Below are 19334 nucleotides of genomic sequence, written 5' to 3'. Positions count from 1 at the left end.
AAATATTTTTTTCCTTATTTCATTTGCGTTTTACTGCTTATATCGTTAGTAAAATTACAAAAACAATAATTACAACAGTAAGTATATCTAGCAAAGAGTTAGTATTAGTTTAAATACATATTTGTATGTTATATCACGTTTTCGTGAAATTATATAAAAATGAATGCTTAAATTTGTTAATATTCTGGCGCGAGAGACGTGGCAACGTATTCAGCAGGCAGTACTCTGTACAACTTACAACGTCATTCAAAGTTTAGAAATATCATATGTTATTAATTTATGGAGAAAGTCGTCGTAATTGAAGTGAGGCAAGAAGGCTGTACTATCAACGTTTTCCTCAAAGAAGGTTACCTAATCTGCGAACTTTTGTAGTAGTTTCTCAACGATTATTAGAAACTAAAAGTCTCTTGCCCCGTTTCGAAAATCACACAACCAGAAATTTGTTTAAAAATGATACTGCTTTACGGAAGCGGTAGAGATTAAAATTTTGCATTAGAAAAAAGTTCGTGTGATTTTATGCAGAAAACCATTATTGCTTATTTTTAGACGTACAATAGAAATGGAACAATACTGTTACATGAAATGTCAATTTACTATAATGTTCTATTAATGAGATTGAAAGTTTGTATTTGCTGCTCATTTTATATAAACAACAGTATTGTTATGGTCGCTCCTGGATTAGAACAGATCATTTATTACATATGTCTGTACCTGCTTGAGCTGTACTGTGTGTACTTCTAAACCCCTCCTCCCCGCTTGAGCTGTACTGTGTACCTACTTCTAAACTCTCTCCTCCCCATCCAGCAACGTTGCAAAATGTCTATTGTTGTAAAATTTAATAATTATTTAAATATTGCAATTACAAAAAAAAATTGCATTTTTTTTTCTTTCTTATAACATGAATAATCATCAAAATAATGGTAGGCCTACTTATACCACTCATACCCTGTATAATAATACGTATTTAAGACACAATGTGGCAACATGGAAATGACTCCACGTAGACTAATAGCAGTGACTAAAGAATAACCGAATCTGATTGGCAACAACAATATTTTGATTGGCGCGGCTATACAAAGATAAATTCCTCTGCGTAGGTAGCAATCAAAGGGATGCCGGATGTTACTCGCTGCATTCATCTTCAATTGTTTTATTAAAGTGCAGGGAAAGTACGTCTTTCAATTCTAAAATCAGATAGGCAAGTCACATTGCGACATGGTAATATAAAGAAATTATTCGTCATCAGGCCTATCTAATAATCCCGTGGAAGCCACCGGCGTGGCTCAGTCGGTTAAGGCGCTTGCCTGCCGATCTGAAGTTGCGTTCGGGCGCGGGTTCGATCCCCGCTTGGGCTGATTACCTGGTTGGGTTTTTCCGAGGTTTTCCCCAACCGTAATGTGAATGCAAGGTAATCCATGGCGAATCCTCGGCCTCATCTCGCCAAATCGCATCTCGCTATCACCAATCTCATCGACGCTAAATAACCTAGTAGTTGATACAGCGTCGTTAAATAACCAACTAAAATAAAAATAATAATCCCGTGGAATAATATAATTTTTCAGCAAGAATAATTGATTACTCTGATATGCAGACCTACATCTCGTTTTCAAATCCTTTCTGCGCTTTGATACCACAAATTTATGCAAGTCACTTCACCCACCTGCTGTTTCCCGAACGTGGTTCAATAGACAAGTGTAACACCTTATACTGAATTTGAAGTTTATATATTATGCTTTCCTGAGTATACTCACAGTCACATAGCACGTCTATTTCTGTACCTACCTTTATGATACAGATATTTCACATTTTGACAGCTATAGCAATATAGTTTCCAATATGAAATGTATGGAATTGTGATTTGCAAAATGAAGTTATTGACGCAAATAGAGACTGTCAAATTTTAAGCTAACTCGACAGTCGGTTGAGACGGACGAGAATTCAGCGTCATGTGTTCGCGAAACTGACAATTCAGAGTTCTACCGAAGAAATCGATAAAAGAAAAGGAAAACAATGCCAGGCATTTATCATCATCTACTGTACTGACGTGCATGTGACACATTGAATATCAGCATTTAGTCAACATGAGGAAACAGGTAAAATACAGTACTGCGACACGACATTCTCTAGCTCTAGCATACAAATTTGATTTGAAGTAATTGTATATACATCTGAAACATCTGAATGCGTACCGTGCAGAATTTGGTACAGTGAGTGTCGTAACTAGAAAGTAGAGAAGTAAGCCTAGTAGAGAAGTAAAAACAATGTGATTTTACACCGGTCAGGAACATAATCTTTACGAAAATTCAGAGCAATACTATTCCAAAGCATTCACAAAACTGCACTGTGATGGTAACTAAGTAACAATAAGTGTACTGTAATGGGTCTATTTAAGGTGAGAGGATGGTATTTTTTTTAACTTTTTTCCTATTTGGTGTAAAATATTAATTTTTTTGTATGTAGACAGCTCATAGCTGTGGCAACTTAACCAAATAAAAATATTGTGAAAAAAAAATTATTTGGGGGCCCAAATTTGAAAAAAAATATACCCAATGCAGGATTGTACTAAAATCGATATATCTAAACCGTTTTTAAAGATAGATTCAAACAGTTTTTTGGAATGTATTTGAAAAAGCATGTTCTGAAAACTGTATGTAACAGAATTTTGATATTAGGCCCTACATTTGAAAATAAACAATTAAAATTTAATAATGATTTTCTGATTTCCTTTCTTGAAAACAAACGGACGTATTTTTAAATGAAATCAATTAATAAAATTCTGTTATAGAGAAACGTTTCCTAATAGTCTAAAGAATGTGCGTTATAAATTCCATGCATGTATCTTTAATAGTTCAGAAATTATATCTATTTTTGTCTGGCAATATAGCAAAAAAATGAAGTTACTGGAAATCGATAAAAGTAGGCATGTGATTTAAAAATCCATAACGCAGGAAGTTGGAATGACGTCTCAACATCTGAAAAGGGCACAAATACCCACAAAATGTTATGCAATGCATTCCACACATATCAAAGGGTATTTTAAAGAAAAGAAAATGAAAAATTAATTTACCGGAAACAACAATAAAAGTGGGCGAGTGATTTAAAAACCCATAACGCAGAAAGTTTAAAAATTGCGACTCAACATCCGATAAGGGCACAAATACCCACAAAATGTTATGCTCTGCATTCCACACATCACAAAGTATTTTAAAGATTTTTTTTTTAATTTACTCATTTTTCACCAAAAATAACTTACCATCCTCTCCCCTAAAGTAGACTATAATTTTATGTTATGATCTATGGTTTCCCTAGCAACAAGTTTCTGTATGGGAATTCTAACTTTCAAGCCTAACAAAAATAGCTATAAATACAATAAAAACACGACTGTGCAAAAAAGTAAATTATAATGTCCTTATTAGTTTCATTACAATACTAATGTTTTTGCAATACATAGTATATTATGCACTTCCACACGGACAAGAAATGAACTCAATAGCAGCTGCACATCAAATAACGATATACACCTTTTTTCCGTATTAGTATAAAATGGACTTGCCTGGTTTACTGCGCAGAATGCTATGACTGGCCAAGCTATCTAAACACAGCAGTACTATGTTGTCAAAGTGGGTAAGTCAGTTTTTAACTCCCTAGACCAACCGTGGCGAAAATGTGATCGTGCGCCGAGCCACTGTGTAACCTGCAATGTGTATAGCACCTATGGAGGGAGGCGGACACCCGAAGGGTAAGTGAAGTAACTGTCTGACTTATTAACGAATTTTAATTTTCTTTACGTCAAGCACTTAAATATAATTTTATACACTATAAGGTTACAAACTAATGTTTAGTGCGTGTAACGAAGGAAGAAATGAATAAGAAAACATAGGACACATTATCACAACCTAAAATCAACTGTCTTGAGAATGGCTCTGCGACAGAGTTCAAAATCAGGAATTATGTCTCTTACTGCCAGTCGTAGTTGATCACGAAGGTATTTGTCTGTCAGTCGTGATCTAAATTTGGTTTTTACTGTTTTCATTGTTGAAAATAATTTTTCACAAACGTAAGTTGTAGCGAACATGGCTTCAAAAGAGAAAGCGAAAGAATGAAGCTTCGGATTTTTATTCTTGGCAAATATTTGAAAAGTTCAACATTTGTCAAGTCCTCACATCTAGCTTTCATTGTAACATTACATCGTAAATCTGCAAGTTTAAATTGAAGATCTGCTGAAAAAGGATCGACGTACAGAGATAGTAATAATAATAATAATAATAATAATAATAATAATAATAATAATAATAATAATAATGATTAACCTTTTAATGTTTCATGAGTAATATGTAGTATAATGTCGTTTTATGTTATGCAACCTTTTTCCTCGTAATACTTGTGAACAAATCATACATTTAATATTCTCATCATATTTACAGCAAAAAAAATGCGTCCTCCCATCCTGCTTGAAACTTTCGCTTTTGTAGAGGTACATGGTTTCGAGAGAGACATTGTGACTATACGCTACTCGCAGGTCAGAGACAAATACAAATGGAACGGAGTTTGACTCCAGTGAGTGAGAGGGTGGGGGTTGTGGGAGGTAGGAAGCAAGAGAAATGCATAGCTATCTTTGCGAGCCACAATGTGCTCGCGAGTCACATTTTCGCCACGGTTGCCGTAGAATAACTATAGAGACAGAGGACTTAGAAAATATCGGCATAATAACTTTAAATAAATAAAAATATGACTTGTTTTGTTTCTCCCTTATTAAAAAGTAACATATATCACTTTCACTTTTGTGTATATTTTATATAATATGCAATTATTTTAGTTGCGTAATGAAGTGAGAAGAATTACAGATAAAAATATTAATAAGACCATCACAAACTGTACAAATAGATGGTATAGAGTATATAGATCTACACGCATGGACTCGCATCGATTACTCAAGAGATAATGTTTACCAACCGAAACGATTAAGAAATATTGAAAGCGATGGATGAGCCAAATTGATATTTAATTTCAGTTCTAATTATACCGGGTGTTCAGTTCAAAGTGTGTCATGGCTCGCTGTATGTCGTCATGTGGCTAGTCGATGAGCCTAGAGAATTCAATCTTCCTACACTTCTGCAGAGGTGTATTACTTATGTGCCAGAGAAGTTGCCTAGCAAGTACTGCGTTCATTCTGAAGAGTAATTACCGATACGTACGGTAACACCTGTAGTAGCAAGAATGTGAACTGTTTCGAAACATGTACTGAGGTGAGTTTTTTTCTTACATTCGGGATATGGGAAGAGGGTTAAGACGATTACTTACGTATTTGTTGACATTAACTTCGACGGTCAACATGGACACGGAGCATTTGATTTGTACCGTCGAGCGGGGTGATTTTGTGCCATGAGGGTGACTTTGTGCCATTCGCTCATTTCATAAAAAAACGTGAGGAAGTAGTCTTTAAAACCGTCACAAAGTTTTAAAGACTACTAAACGTAAGGAAGTAGACTTTAAAACCTTGTCACGGTCTTAAAGAATACTTCCATACGTTTTTCGCGAATGGCACAAAGTCACCCCTCGCGACGGTATTGTGGAATGTACTCAACCGATGACAGAAAATACCCTGAGTATGACTTGTCCGCGCAAAACACAGTTCAAAAGAGGATATGGTAGCACACAGACCGTATAGACCGCCATCTGTTGCTACGACGTTTAAGTTATACCGTACACGTTCTCAAGTTCAGATTGATCGCCTTGATTAATAAGCAACTTCTCTGACACAAAAGCTGAAACTCGCTTAAAATCGCTGACTCATCAACAGTGACGTCATGACACTTTGAAATGAACACCCAGTATAAATATTTCATGACTAAGGAGTCGGAACGGGTCAATGACACAAATCATGAAGCTAATGACGATTTTAATTTTCTTGTGGCAACAGCCCATGAAGGTTCAAAGCTAACCAGCCGATTGTTGAGGTCATGTCCACAATCCTAAGCAGAGTTTAACGACCATTAAACCAATTTGGATTTACTTGTTGTTCAGTACGATGACATCCCAGATGTTACAGCTGGTTCGCATCAGATTTCGCTACTCTGTATAGCTCCCCAAATTCATTGCAATACTGAGTGGGCACCGGTTCCATACTCTGGCCGAAATTTTACGAGAATATTTCTTCCCCCATGAGGATTCGAACCACAGCTTATTTTGTACAGATAGTCGAAGACATGACGCCTTAGACCTCGCAGGTACGGCGCGTGACAAAATATTTGCATGCAATTGTTCTACAGCTTGAAATTTACAATGTATCTTTAACAGACGCTTAATCTGAGAAAGAATCTGATGCTATGAGCCTAGTACAGTAGACAAGCAAGAAGGAAGACATGAAAGAATTCACACCATTAAAATTTCTTGAAATTTATACGCGAGACGTTATAAAAGAATAATGACATCATCCTAATGAAGCACATCTCGAAGCGGCGGATTCTATTACAGCATAAACAATATACCAGATGGAACAGATGTTTCTGTTGTATATATGATGTCAAGATTACACTGTTAACCATATATTCCCATTTTTACCTCGAGATAAAAGGAGCCGTCTGAAATAATATCACCACGGATTAAAGTAATGACGGTTATATCAACTCATGTTAGTCGTAAATCTTCTGCCGACGTGAATAAAATTGTTCTAAAAATTGTAATTGCACACGAAGTCAACAGAAATTAATACTTGCGTTACTTCACAAATACATTTTATAATTATAGTCTTATAATTTAACTGTAGTATCAAATTTACTTAATTCAGATTCTGTAGTCTACACATGTAACATACATAGAGTAATTCATACCTTTATTCACCGCCATCTCACTTCATTATACACTTATTTTATTTAAAATAAGCATATCCTAGCAACCTAAACAGTAGCGGAATATTGTGTTATGTCACGATACTCGCTTGGATATGAAATCATACATTTTGTATGAACGCTTCCTGAACAGTAGTTTTATGTAATTCTGATACGTATAATCTTAGAGAACGTAATATAATAATTTAATAGTAATAATAATAATTTATTTATTTAATCTGGCAGAGCTAAGGCCAGTAGGCCTTCTCTTCCGCCCAGCCAGACTCTAATTCTAATTAAATACATTTGCTTACATAGTTATTACATTAATATATAGATCATAAAACAACATGAAAGTAAATAATGAAAATTGGATAACTAATGTTAGTGTGACAATAATAAACATTGGTAAAAATAGTTATAATAATAATAATAACATTAAAAATAATAGTAATAATAATAGTAATAGTAATAATAATAGTAATAGTAATAATAATAATAGTAATAATAATACTAATAATAATAATAATAATAATAATAATAATAATAATAATAATGAGATAATTTAGATATTTATCTGTGAAATATATAACAATTAAACATTGAGAAACTTGAAACAGCTATTATTGTTAACAAGAATTGTTAGAAAAATATCTCGTTAGCCTATTCTTAAATTGGTTTGATGTCTGACAGTCCCTGACATTACTCGGTAGGGAATTCCAAAGTCGAGGAACAGCCACTGTGAAAGAAGATGAATATGAGGATGTTCGGTGAGAGGGAATGGATAATATTGAGGAGTGTTGTGATCGTGTGTCTAGGTTATGATGGGTGGATAAATTTTGAAAACGAGACGCAAGATAGACAGGAGTGGAGAAATGCAATATGTGAAAGAGAAGGGAAAGACAGTGGACTTTCCTACGATCTTCTAGACGGAGCCAGGACAACATTTCGAGGGATGGTGTTACGTGATCAGCCCGGCGAATATTGCAGACGAAACGGACGCACATATTATGAACACGTTGTAGTCTCTGCGCCGAAGTAACGCTTAGGTCAGTAAACAGAATATCACAGTAATCGAAGTGGGGCATCACGAGTGTTTGCACTAGCATTTTTTTCATGGAAAAGGGTAGAAAATTCTTCAATCGTCTGAACGAGTGGATAAATGAGAATACTTCTTGCAGGTTTCTGCAACTTGAATGTTCACATTAGAGGTATTCTATGAAATCCAGGTCCTCATCACAAAAGGTCTTGAGATGTTCAGCGAAGTAACAGCCGCCAACACTTGGATTGCTAACAAAAAAAGGACTCTCGACTAATGACTAATGAATGGATATCTAGCCGGAAAATGACAGAAAATTTAGCAGATCTTCGTTCCCTTCCCGGAAAATTTCTTGACGGTACCCGGTGCAGGCATGGCTGCCCGGAGATCGAAACTTTATCACACGTCTTGCGGTTCTCTGAATAGGGATTGTTCTTGAACTCTACACACATCTTATACCGCATTAAGAAATAAGGGCTGGTTAATAGAAGAAGAAATCTCTTGTCTAGCTGAAAATGGGTCAACGAAACTAGTAGACATTTCAGCGTACAATGCTGACCCCACGATACGTTTTGGAGTAGGGTGTCATCAGTCAGCCGAGGTCCACAATGAGAAGAAGTCGATCTATGAGTCTACAATCAACTATTTAGTCCACACCTGTGGAGTAACGGTCAGCGCGTCTGGCCGCGAAACCAGGTGGCCCGGGTTCGAATCCCGGTCGGGGCAAGTTACCTGGTTGAGGTTTTTTCCGCGGTTTTCCCTTAACCCAATACGAGCAAATGCTGGGTAACTTTCGGTGCTGGACCCCGGACTCATTTCACCGGCGTTATCACCTTCATGTCATTCAGACGCTAAATAACCTAGATGTTGATACAGCGTCGTAAAATAACCCAATAAAAAAAAATCAACTATTTAAAGCTGAAATATTCCTTAATTCACATTGAGCTATTCGGGTTGCTCATAGGTGCTCGAGGGACTATCGCAGCTTTTTTCGAAGAATTTCGACGGCAATTTTCTCTGACACTGTGATAACAGTTTAAAAAATCCTATCAAATTGTAATTAATCATATGGTGCCACATTAATGCAATTGTAATTTCCCATGCCCTTTTTTTCGTTTTTTTTTTTTTGTTGTATTTTTCATTTAATTACTTATGTAGCCTATATTTTTTGAGAGTATATTGAGTCCGTAAGGGTTAATATCTATGGGGAGCACTTTGATGATGATAATAATAATAATAATAATAATAATAATAATAATAATAATAATAGTACCCATATTCGGTGTATAATAAAATACTAAGAAACGACGGCTATGCTTCGTTTCTTCTACAACTTATGGTATGTCCAAAACTACTTCCGACCTAACAAATGGCGCCTTCAGCATGTTACCATGGAAATCATTAAAATCGACCAATCACGAGAGACGCGTAAACATGGTAATGGGACGGTGTTGCCTTGTCTATGTTTACAAGTTGTACGATGACTGAGTTGGCTGATTAGCGCCTGTCGTGTGAATTAAAAATATCGTCGCTTAAGAACCAATACCGCGTTACTGACAAAATGTAAATTTTACAGGAGAAAGAAAAAACCGAATAAAAACCATAAAAATAACGGAATAGTCTTGAAAAGTGGTTATGGCGATGAAATAGCTAACTAATTTATAACTAAGTGAAAATGGATGATCATGGCCGTAGACATTTGGTCATGTCACTTACGCGGTATTGGAACTCTGCCGTTGACTACATTTTGTTAGTTACGCGGTATTGTGAGCAAACTTTAGCAGCTTCAAGATACATGTTGACAAGCGTTTTCTTTGCGTGAAAACTGCCTTCTGGAAATATTATTCGTGCTCTTGTATATGTCAATGTGTTATCTGAATTGTTGTCCTATCGTCTGACTTGAGGTCAAGGTCGGTAGGCTGTAGCTTGAATCAGCACTAGATTACGTTCCAGACAATGATTGCTGCATTCTTAGTCAATCAAATGCTGAAACTTTGGGAAAGGAAAAACGAAGACACAGTTCAATGTTTATTGTTATTATAATAATAATAATAATAATAATAATAATAATAATCTGTTACTAGGTACTTTATTTTCACACTAAGTATTTGAATAGAGAAGTAGAATTGTTACTAAAACGTTGCTCACAAGTATAATTTTATAATAAAATAATAATAATAATAATAATAATAATAATAATAATAATAATAATAATAATATTATTATTATTATTATTATTATTATTATTATTATTATTATTATTATTATTGTGACAGCGACGTGAGATTCGAACTCACGACCAGCGTCCCGCAAGAGAGAAGATCGCGCGGAGCACTTTGGGACGGCGCGCGGCGAGAGAGTGGAGAGGGAGTTTGCGCGCGCATCTTCTGCTTGCCTAGAGAGGCCGAGAAATCCGTCGAAGTGGAAGACTCGCGAATTCGAACTTTCGAGGCTACGTCGCTGTGATTATAAATTACGGTCGCGAAGGAACGACAGTAGTTTTCAGTTATTCAGTCAGTGAGTAAGCCAGAGCAAGCAAGCCAGACTTGTGTGCCGGAGTTCGACTCGAGTGTGCGTCCGCATCTGCGTCAGCATCCGAAGGCCTGAGTTCGAGTGCAGTGGACCGCAGTTGGAGGGACCTGAGTTCGAGTGCAGTGGACCGCAGTTGGAGGGACCTGAGTTCGAGTACAGTGGACTGTCTCTGAAGGTCTGTGGTTCGAGATACTGTGAACTCGAGTGACTGAGCTAGAAGAACTGTGAACTGAGAACTGATAGTTCTGATTTTGTAAATAGTGCTTTGTAAATATTAGTTAAGATTAACAGTTCATTGTTGTTCGTAATAGTCCAAGTAAATTGTCATTGTCGTCGGTGGAGTGCTATAACGAATATTGTGTTGAGTGAAAATCCAATTGTTGACGAGAGCGTTTAAGGCGCATTGTAGAAAGGAATTATTGTTGGAAGAATAAAATCCTATTGAGTTGAAATAAATTCACACTGGTGTCAGAATCGGGACATTATCGACAATGGAGAACCTACAGCAGATCCTGCAAGCCATCGTGGAAATGAAAGCAGAAATGAAAGACGAAATGAACAAGCACATCAGTGAGCTGAAGAACGACATAAGTGAAGTGAAAACGGAGATGAAAAGTGACATAAGTGAAATGAAAACGGAGATGAAAGGCGACATAAGCGGAGTGAAAGATGACGTCACTACACAAATTGAAAGCGTTTCGGCCCAAGTAGATGGAATTGTCGCCGATCTTGACAACCTAAACAAGAATTTTACAACTATAAACGAGACAGTAGCCGAATTGAGACAGGAGGTAGACCATTTCGACGGCAAAATCCGCGATCTCGAGCGTCGTCAAGAGCAGACGAGCGAGTTGCTGGACAAGACGAGTGAGGTGATGGACAAACACGCCGAGGAAAACAAGCACATACTCACGTTGATGGACCGACATGCTGAAGAAAACAAGCACATCCTCGCATTGGTGGATCGCCAGGCTAGAGAACAGATACAGATATTTGCCGAGGAAGTTCAACGGGCCGTGGAAAGATCGACGACAGAATTGAGGACCTCATTTAGTGGCCATGTGGAACCATCGCCCTCAGCCAGACATTGCAACGTCAAGACGCCGAAGTTCGACGGTACGACGTCTTGGGCGATATTCCGTCGCCAGTTCGAGGCCATTGCAGAGTACAATGGGTGGACGCCAGCAGAGAAAGCACTCAGCTGCAGGCCGCACTTCAGGGACAGGCGTCGGAGATTCTTCACAGCGTTCCAGAAGACGGGACAGCCGCTGAGATAATGGCGGCCCTGGAGGGACGATATGGTGACCATCAACTTGCGGCAGCATTCAGGACCCAACTGAAAACGAGGGTCCAACAGTCAGGCGAGTCCCTGCAAGAATTTGCGATGGCGGTGGAACAACTGGCCCATAAGGCCCTCAGGTGCCTGCCTACTGACTTCATCGCTGGAGAGGCGGCCTACACCTTCGGCAGCGGAGTTTGAGACCCGGAAATAAGACAACAGCTACTCTTGGCAGAGCATCGCACCATCAACGCAGCTCTGGCGGTGGCCCTCAGGATGGAGGCAGCCAAGTTGGCGGCGGGAGTCTCAACACCGCACTGGGTCAGGAGCGTCACGGCGACGTATGCTGGGGGGCGCCAACCGAAGCCACCCGAGCGGCAGAGGCGAGGAGCGCCTACCTGCTGGTCCTGTGGCAGACCGGGACACTTGAAAAGGGACTGCGACCGGTCCGGCCACAGGCGGGAGAGAGAGAGGTGGCCGACGTCGAGGAGCGCCAACAGTCAACGGAGCGGCGGAGATGACGGGCGCCCACCTGCTAGTGCTGCGGCAGACCAGGACACCTGAGAAGGGACTGTGACCAATCTGGCCACAAGCAGGAGAGAGAGGTGGCCGACGTCGAGGAGCGCCAACAGTCAACGGAGCGGCGGAGACGACGGACGCCCAACTGCTGGTCCTGCGGGAGACCGGGACATCTAAGTAGGGACTGCGACCGCTCCGGCCACCGGCAGGAGGGAGAGGTGGCTGACACCGAGAGAAACCAACAGTCGCCTGAGCAACGGAGACGACGGGTGCCCACCTGCTGGTCCTGCGGTGAACCTGGGCACCTGCGGAGGAGTTGCGATCGACCTGGCAAGTCGGGAGAGAGAGGGGGCCGATGCTAGGAGGAGCACGTCGGCGCCTTCATCACCGTCCCCTCGTCTCGTCCTGAAACCGGTCGACAGAAGGTGCGACGATGGGCTGATTGTTGAAGGACGGATAACAGGCCGTCCATGCAGAGTACTAGTGGACACCGGGGAGATGCTCACTATCGCCAGACCAGACGTCGTGCGTGGCCTACCTGGGAGGACGCCGCTGCGCCAATACGAGCTACGGACTGCTTCAGGCGAGAGCTTGCCCATCCAGAGAGAGGTCTTCCTGGACCTGACCTTGGGGAAGAGGAAACTGGAGATGTGGGTGTTCGTCGCCAACATCACCGAGGACGTCGGCCTGGGACTCGACGCCATGCGGTTACTCGATGCGACGGTGGACGTCCGGCGCCGTATACTCCGTCTTGGTGGGGATGAAGTGTTCCTGATGGACGCCGAAGACCAACCCGTGGCCGGCGAGCTCTCCTTGGAGGGCCAAGTGGAAAAGCAAGACGGCGCCCACGCAGTACGAGTATCGCTGCCCAGCCAAGCCAAGGATGGGGTGGCGCCACCATAAGGAGGGAGCAGCCGGAGGACCCCAAACATTGGACCGATTAGCAGCCTACCAAGGGACTGCCCGGGACGAGCAGCCCTAAGGAGGGAGCAATGTGACAGCGACGTGAGATTCGAACTCACGACCAGCGTCCCGCAAGAGAGAAGATCGCGCGAAGCACTTTGGGACGGCACGCGGCGAGAGAGTGGAGAGGGAGTTTGCGCGCGCATCTTCTGCTTGCCTAGAGAGGCCGAGAAATCCGTCGAAGTGGAAGACTCGCGAATTCGAACTTTCGAGGCTACGTCGCTGTGGTTATAAATTACGGTCGCGAAGGAACAACAGCAGTTTTCAGTTATTCAGTCAGCGAGTAAGCCAGAGCAAGCAAGCCAGTCTTGTGTACCGGAGTTCGACTCGAGTGTGCGTCCGCAACTGTATCAGCATCCGAAGGCCTGAGTTCGAGTGCAGTGGACCGCAGTTGGAGGGACCTGAGTTCGAGTGCAGTGGACCGCAGTTGGAGGGACCTGAGTTCGAGTGCAGTGGACCGCAGTTGGAGGGACCTGAGTTCGAGTGCAGTGGACCGCAGTTGGAGGGACCTGAGTTCGAGTGCAGTGGACCGCAGTTGGAGGGATCTGAGTTCGAGTACAGTGAACTGTCTCTGAAGGTCTGTGGTTCGAGATACTGTGAACTCGAGTGACTGAGCTAGAAGAACTGTGAACTGAGAACTGATAGTTCTGATTTGTAAGTAGTGTTTGTAAATATTAGTTAAGATTAACAGTCCATTGTTGTTCGTAATAGTCCAAGTAAATTGTCATTGTCGTCGGTGGAGTGCTATAACGAATATTGTGTTGAGTGAAAATCCATTGTTGACGAGAGCGTTTAAGGCGCATTGTAGAAACGAATTATTGTTGGAAGAATAAAATCCTATTGTTGAGTTGAAATAAAAGTCACATTATTATTATTATTATTATTATTATTATTATTATTATTATTATTATTGACAATGGACTTGACTCACTTGCGAATAATGAAAGTAAAATCATATAAAAATATAATAATGATGATAACTTCTCAGGCACAATATTCGTTAAACACAATAAATAATTAGAGGTCTATGCTGAAATCACATAAAGTAATCCTTGAGTAATCCTAGTGTGGAATACCATCATAAAAACTATGGCACAATCGGTTGTACATACAGTAATGTGACGGTAATTCAGACAGGCTACTGATGCTTTTTTTTTCTGTGCTTTTGCACGAGAACATGACTTCTTTTTACTAAAGGGACGCCATCAGTACTATTAGCTAACCAATATCGCACAGTTCATTCTTTAATTCCCAATGTACACAGAAACATCATTTTGCAAACCTGAATTTTTTTCTCATCATCTTTTAGATTGTAGACAAATGTTCTCTTTCTTCTAGATTCAGAATTTGTACTGCCAGGTCTTTTAGTAGGAGTGAAATTCACAAGATTTTATACGTGAACGGCCCTCTGTCCCCAAGTCATAGTTTTCCAGAATGCCTGAAAGATGTGTCTTCTCTTATTAGAAATTAAATTACAGCCTCTTACTTTCGAATTTTGGCACATTTTATAACTACACTCTGGCCCCAAATCCCTTGCATCTCTTTCCGTATCATGTGTCACTTTGCCATCTTTCGACCTCTTGTAGCTAAGATAAGCTTCCTCTTCCATTCCAAGTTTTCTATTTTTCATTTTCTTCCACTTAACCTTGTGTGGCTTTGAACTTATTTTTCTCTTTTCTGTCAAATTTCCATGAAACGCTTGAAGATTCTTCTCTTTACCTTTTTCTGACGAATGTAAAAATGTAGAATAAGTAGCACTCACGAATTCTTCGGGGTCGTCTACATCTGAAGACGCATCCGAAATTTAGTGTAGATCCTTCATTGACGAGGTATTGTCTTCAGTTTCTGTCCTATCCTATTTCTAGCGGTATTATTTTAATAGTGTTGCTTTAAATCATACCAGACTGCATAATGTGATCATAACCTTACCGGTAACACTGGACGGACAATGCCTGATCTGCAGCAACCCATTTTCAGAAGTACGGTTTTCTTTTGCATTTGAATTATCAGGCAGTACACCTAGGAATAAGATGAGATTACTAGTGTTTATAAATGTGATATAAATTGATTAAAAGACATGTGTAGTAAATATCATCAATTTAGATCTTCCTCCTACCGGAGGAAATGGAAGGGACCGAGCTTAGGACCACTGAATGTAGCGCAAATTATTTTAGCGGCTCATTCATGCTTATTTATATTAGGCTACTTAAATTACGTTTGCTGTTATGATTCCGTAACTGAAGAAAAATAAATCTTTAATAACTGTGATACTTCTTATGCCATACCTTTGTTAATGTTCAAAGAAGTTTCTCCCGTCTTGAATGCAGAACATAGCACAGATAGATTTCGTTCTCGCTAAACTGACCGTCGTCTGATTCATTGTCCATTTCTTTTCTTGTATCTGTAGGCCTATATAATAAAATATTAAATGTACTATATTTCAGGGAATGAACTTGCAATAAGATTCTGCGGGAATTCAGCTCAACTAACATTCAATTGACATTAGTGAAATAATTCAGTTAAATTTACCTTTCAAATAATTGAAACTGAACACTTCTTTAATCTTCTCAGAATATCACACACTGTTGACACAATTTTACAAGTCAGTAACGAGAACCAGCTTCCGTACTGATGGCGCGCAGGGAGTAGACATAACACCCTATCTGTTGTCAGATACGCGGTATTTCCTACAGACTTCTCGTGACTTCAGATACGCGGTATTGCACCCCCCCCTCCTTCGCACGCAGGCTATTCATGCAATCAAATTCCCGCGCTTGTCAATGCATGCAGATGACAGTGAAGGTACCATCAGTGCAAAAAAAACAGTTTTGACCAAAAATGTCAGTTACGCGGTATTGGTTCTTAAGCGACGATATTGTTTAGTTTTATTATTGTTCTTGTGTATCGATAATGATTATGTTTAAATTATATTTAACATATATTATCTTGGTTGGCATTGTGGAGTGTGTGACTAGTGTGTGTTTTCTAGTTTCTGCGAGAGTTTCTGAACAGCTGACTTGTGCAATGTCGGAAGGAAGGAAAGGCAGGCGGAGGAAAAAAGAATATTGTACAAAGTGCCCCGTTAAACGGTCAAGCACAAAAAATGGCGTGTAACGTAAGAGAGTATTTTGAGAGGGAAAAAGATAATGGCGGGCCTCTTTTACCTTTAGCGTAAGTCGTAATGAGAACTGCTGCTTTAGTTAAAATGAATAAGAGCACTGTTATCAATATTGGAAAAGAAAAAAACCGTGTAGATGAAGATGACGCAGGGTCCTCAAGACTTGAAACTACGCGGAATAGGGAAAAGTGGAGGAAATTGTAACACACATAAATGCTTTTCAGCAAGATGCTTTTCTAACAATATTACATGGACAAATATTGGCACTCATAAAAGTAAATTTAAATTTGTTTTTAGTTCTTTCAACGCTTTTCTAGCAACATTACATTGAAAAACTAATACTACTACTACTACTAATAATAATAATACTAAAAATAATATTAACACTACTACTAATACTACTACTACTACCACTACTACTACTAGTAAAGTTAATAATAATAATAATAATAATAATAATAATACTAATAATATTAATAATAATACTACTACTAATAATATTAATAATAATGCTAATAATAATACTAATAATAATACTACTACTACTATTACTAATAATAATAATAATAATAATAATAATACTAATAATAATAATACTAATAATATTACACTACTACTACTACTACTACTTATAATAATAATAATAACAATAATAATAATAATAACAATACTAATAATAACAACAATAACAATAATAACAACAATAACAATAATAATAACAACAATAATAATAACAACAATAATAATAATAATAACAATAATAATAATAACAACAACAATAATAATAATAATAACAACACTAATAATAATAATAATAATAATAATACTAATACTAATAATAACAATACTAATAATAACAATACCAATAGTAATAATAACAATGCCAATACTAATAATAACAATGCCAATACTAATAATAACAATGCCAATACTAATAATAACAATGCCAATACTAATAATAACAATGCCAATACTAATAATAACAATGCCAATACTAATAATAACAATACCAATACTAATAATAACAATACCAATACTAATAATAACAATACCAATACTAATAATAACAATACCAATACTAATAATAACAATACCAATACTAATAATAACAATACCAATACTGCTAATAATGCTACTGCTAATAATGCTGCTGCTGCTACTGCTACTGCTACTGCTACTACTACTACTACTACTACTACTACTACTACTACTACTAATATTAATGATACTACTACTACTACTACTACTACTAATATTAATGATACTACTACTACTACTAAAAATATTGATACTAATAATAATAATAATAATAATAATAATAATAATAATAATAATAATAATAATAATAATAATATACCAATAAAAATAATGTACACTAATTTCAGTGCATAGACCTAGTTGTTGGTTAGTAATGTATACATTTATGTCAGCTATTCGTTACTGCACTCTATTGGCAGCGCGCTCGCTTACACACAAGATGGACAACATGACAACATTGCTCCCCCTTCTCTGTAAGCTGCCAAGTCGGAAGTAGTTTTGGTCACACCATATATACCAAATTATAGTCACACAGAGGTACAAGTTATAAACAGGATGCACTGTTTAATTGAAATTTTCGGCATGACTAAAGCATACATTTATGCCCGCAAAGGTCTCGGGAATAACAGCCTTCTATTACAGAATCCCGACTGTAAGCTTTGTACTGTAGCTTCCAGTTAGACATCAAATTAAGTGCTCTGTATGGCAGGTAAGTGAGAAGTGATGTGGGTAAGAGTGTCTATTTAAAGTTTCTCCTGCCGTCGTGTTAACCTCATCATTACGTAACGACCCCTTTCCCACAGAAGAGCTTTGCAGGAACGAAACTAAAGCGTTCATAATAAAGTTAGGATTCTGTCCACAGTAACACATCGCATATACAGAGTGAAAAGTGATTAAACCACAGTCTACTATATACAGTCGCGAAGCTTGAGGTGATTTTTTGCAAATCTCGTGATAAAGCTCTCCAAGCGGTTAGCAACTAGAAACAATAGTCTGTCCACGGTCGACTTTCGACTATGTCGTATTTCCATCGAGTGCTAGATCGTTGCGTATTTCACATTGAAGCTTATGAAATGTTCGTTATTGGTTGTAATGAAAATGTTAATGGCTAAAATACAATAATTGGAATAATAATATTTTACTAGAGACGTAGAAAAAATAAGTTTGTTTTAATGAAATTTATTGATCACGTTTTATTTTCAATTCTGGTGGGATTATTATTGCTTAGGCCTACTTTTTTTTTCAAAGGGTATGTTTTTAATTATAGCTGTTAATTTTGTTGTTATTTTTATTTGTTACTTTATTAGAGACGTAGAAAAAGTCTGTTACAATAAAATTTATTGATCACGTTTTATTTCCAATTCTGGTGTGATTATTATTGCTTAACCCCATCCCACTTTGTTAACTACGTAAGCCTACACTACAAGTACCGGTGCACGTAAGTTACTCCATTAATTCATATTTCCATTATTATTGTTGTAAAGGGAAATGCAAATTAATATTTATTGGTTTCATAGTTAATTATCGCTATAATCTTGAATGAGTGAAGCGATTATAGCAAATTTCAGTTCGTTTTGCACAAACAAAAATAATATTAACCTATTTCTTGCAGGTGTCTTCGAGTTTATGGTGGAATTTAATATACTTCATTAAAATAACAAATTAACTTTATGCATTTAATATTTCAATAATGGAAGGAAGGTATTAATTTTTCCAAAAGAACACAACGAAAGTGTAACATATTTTGTCGTCTGTTAGGAGAGAGATCTGCGATGATGAGGCGATAGTAGCGATCCTAGTGGTGGGCAACTACCCATGTTTGCATTTTTAGTACATATTGAGCTTCGCGACTATATATAGTAGACTGTGATTAAACCAACAACTCCTGCAGGTTGTATGCGACACCAAAACATTCGGGTTTCTCTAATGTCATATTTTCCTCAAAGGCTTTATTACACCGGCAGAAAACGTTCTTCAGTTCATGACGACTCTACAAATTCACATTTTGTTGTACCTCGT

The 19334-nt window shown here is 38.2% G+C and overlaps 1 protein-coding gene across 1 annotated transcript in view; it reads left to right on the top strand.

Annotated features, from left to right (window-relative positions):
- The window catches only part of LOC138700254 (neuropeptide CCHamide-1 receptor-like), a 1055160-nt gene that overhangs the window by 266360 nt on the left and 769466 nt on the right, over positions 1-19334 (top strand). The window lies entirely within an intron of this gene.

This window comes from Periplaneta americana, chromosome 5, assembly GCF_040183065.1.
Source record: "Periplaneta americana isolate PAMFEO1 chromosome 5, P.americana_PAMFEO1_priV1, whole genome shotgun sequence".
In the NCBI taxonomy this organism is placed as follows: domain Eukaryota; kingdom Metazoa; phylum Arthropoda; class Insecta; order Blattodea; family Blattidae; genus Periplaneta; species Periplaneta americana.
The sequence above is the reverse complement of the archived record's forward strand: the minus strand, read 5'-3'. Positions and strand labels throughout refer to the sequence as shown.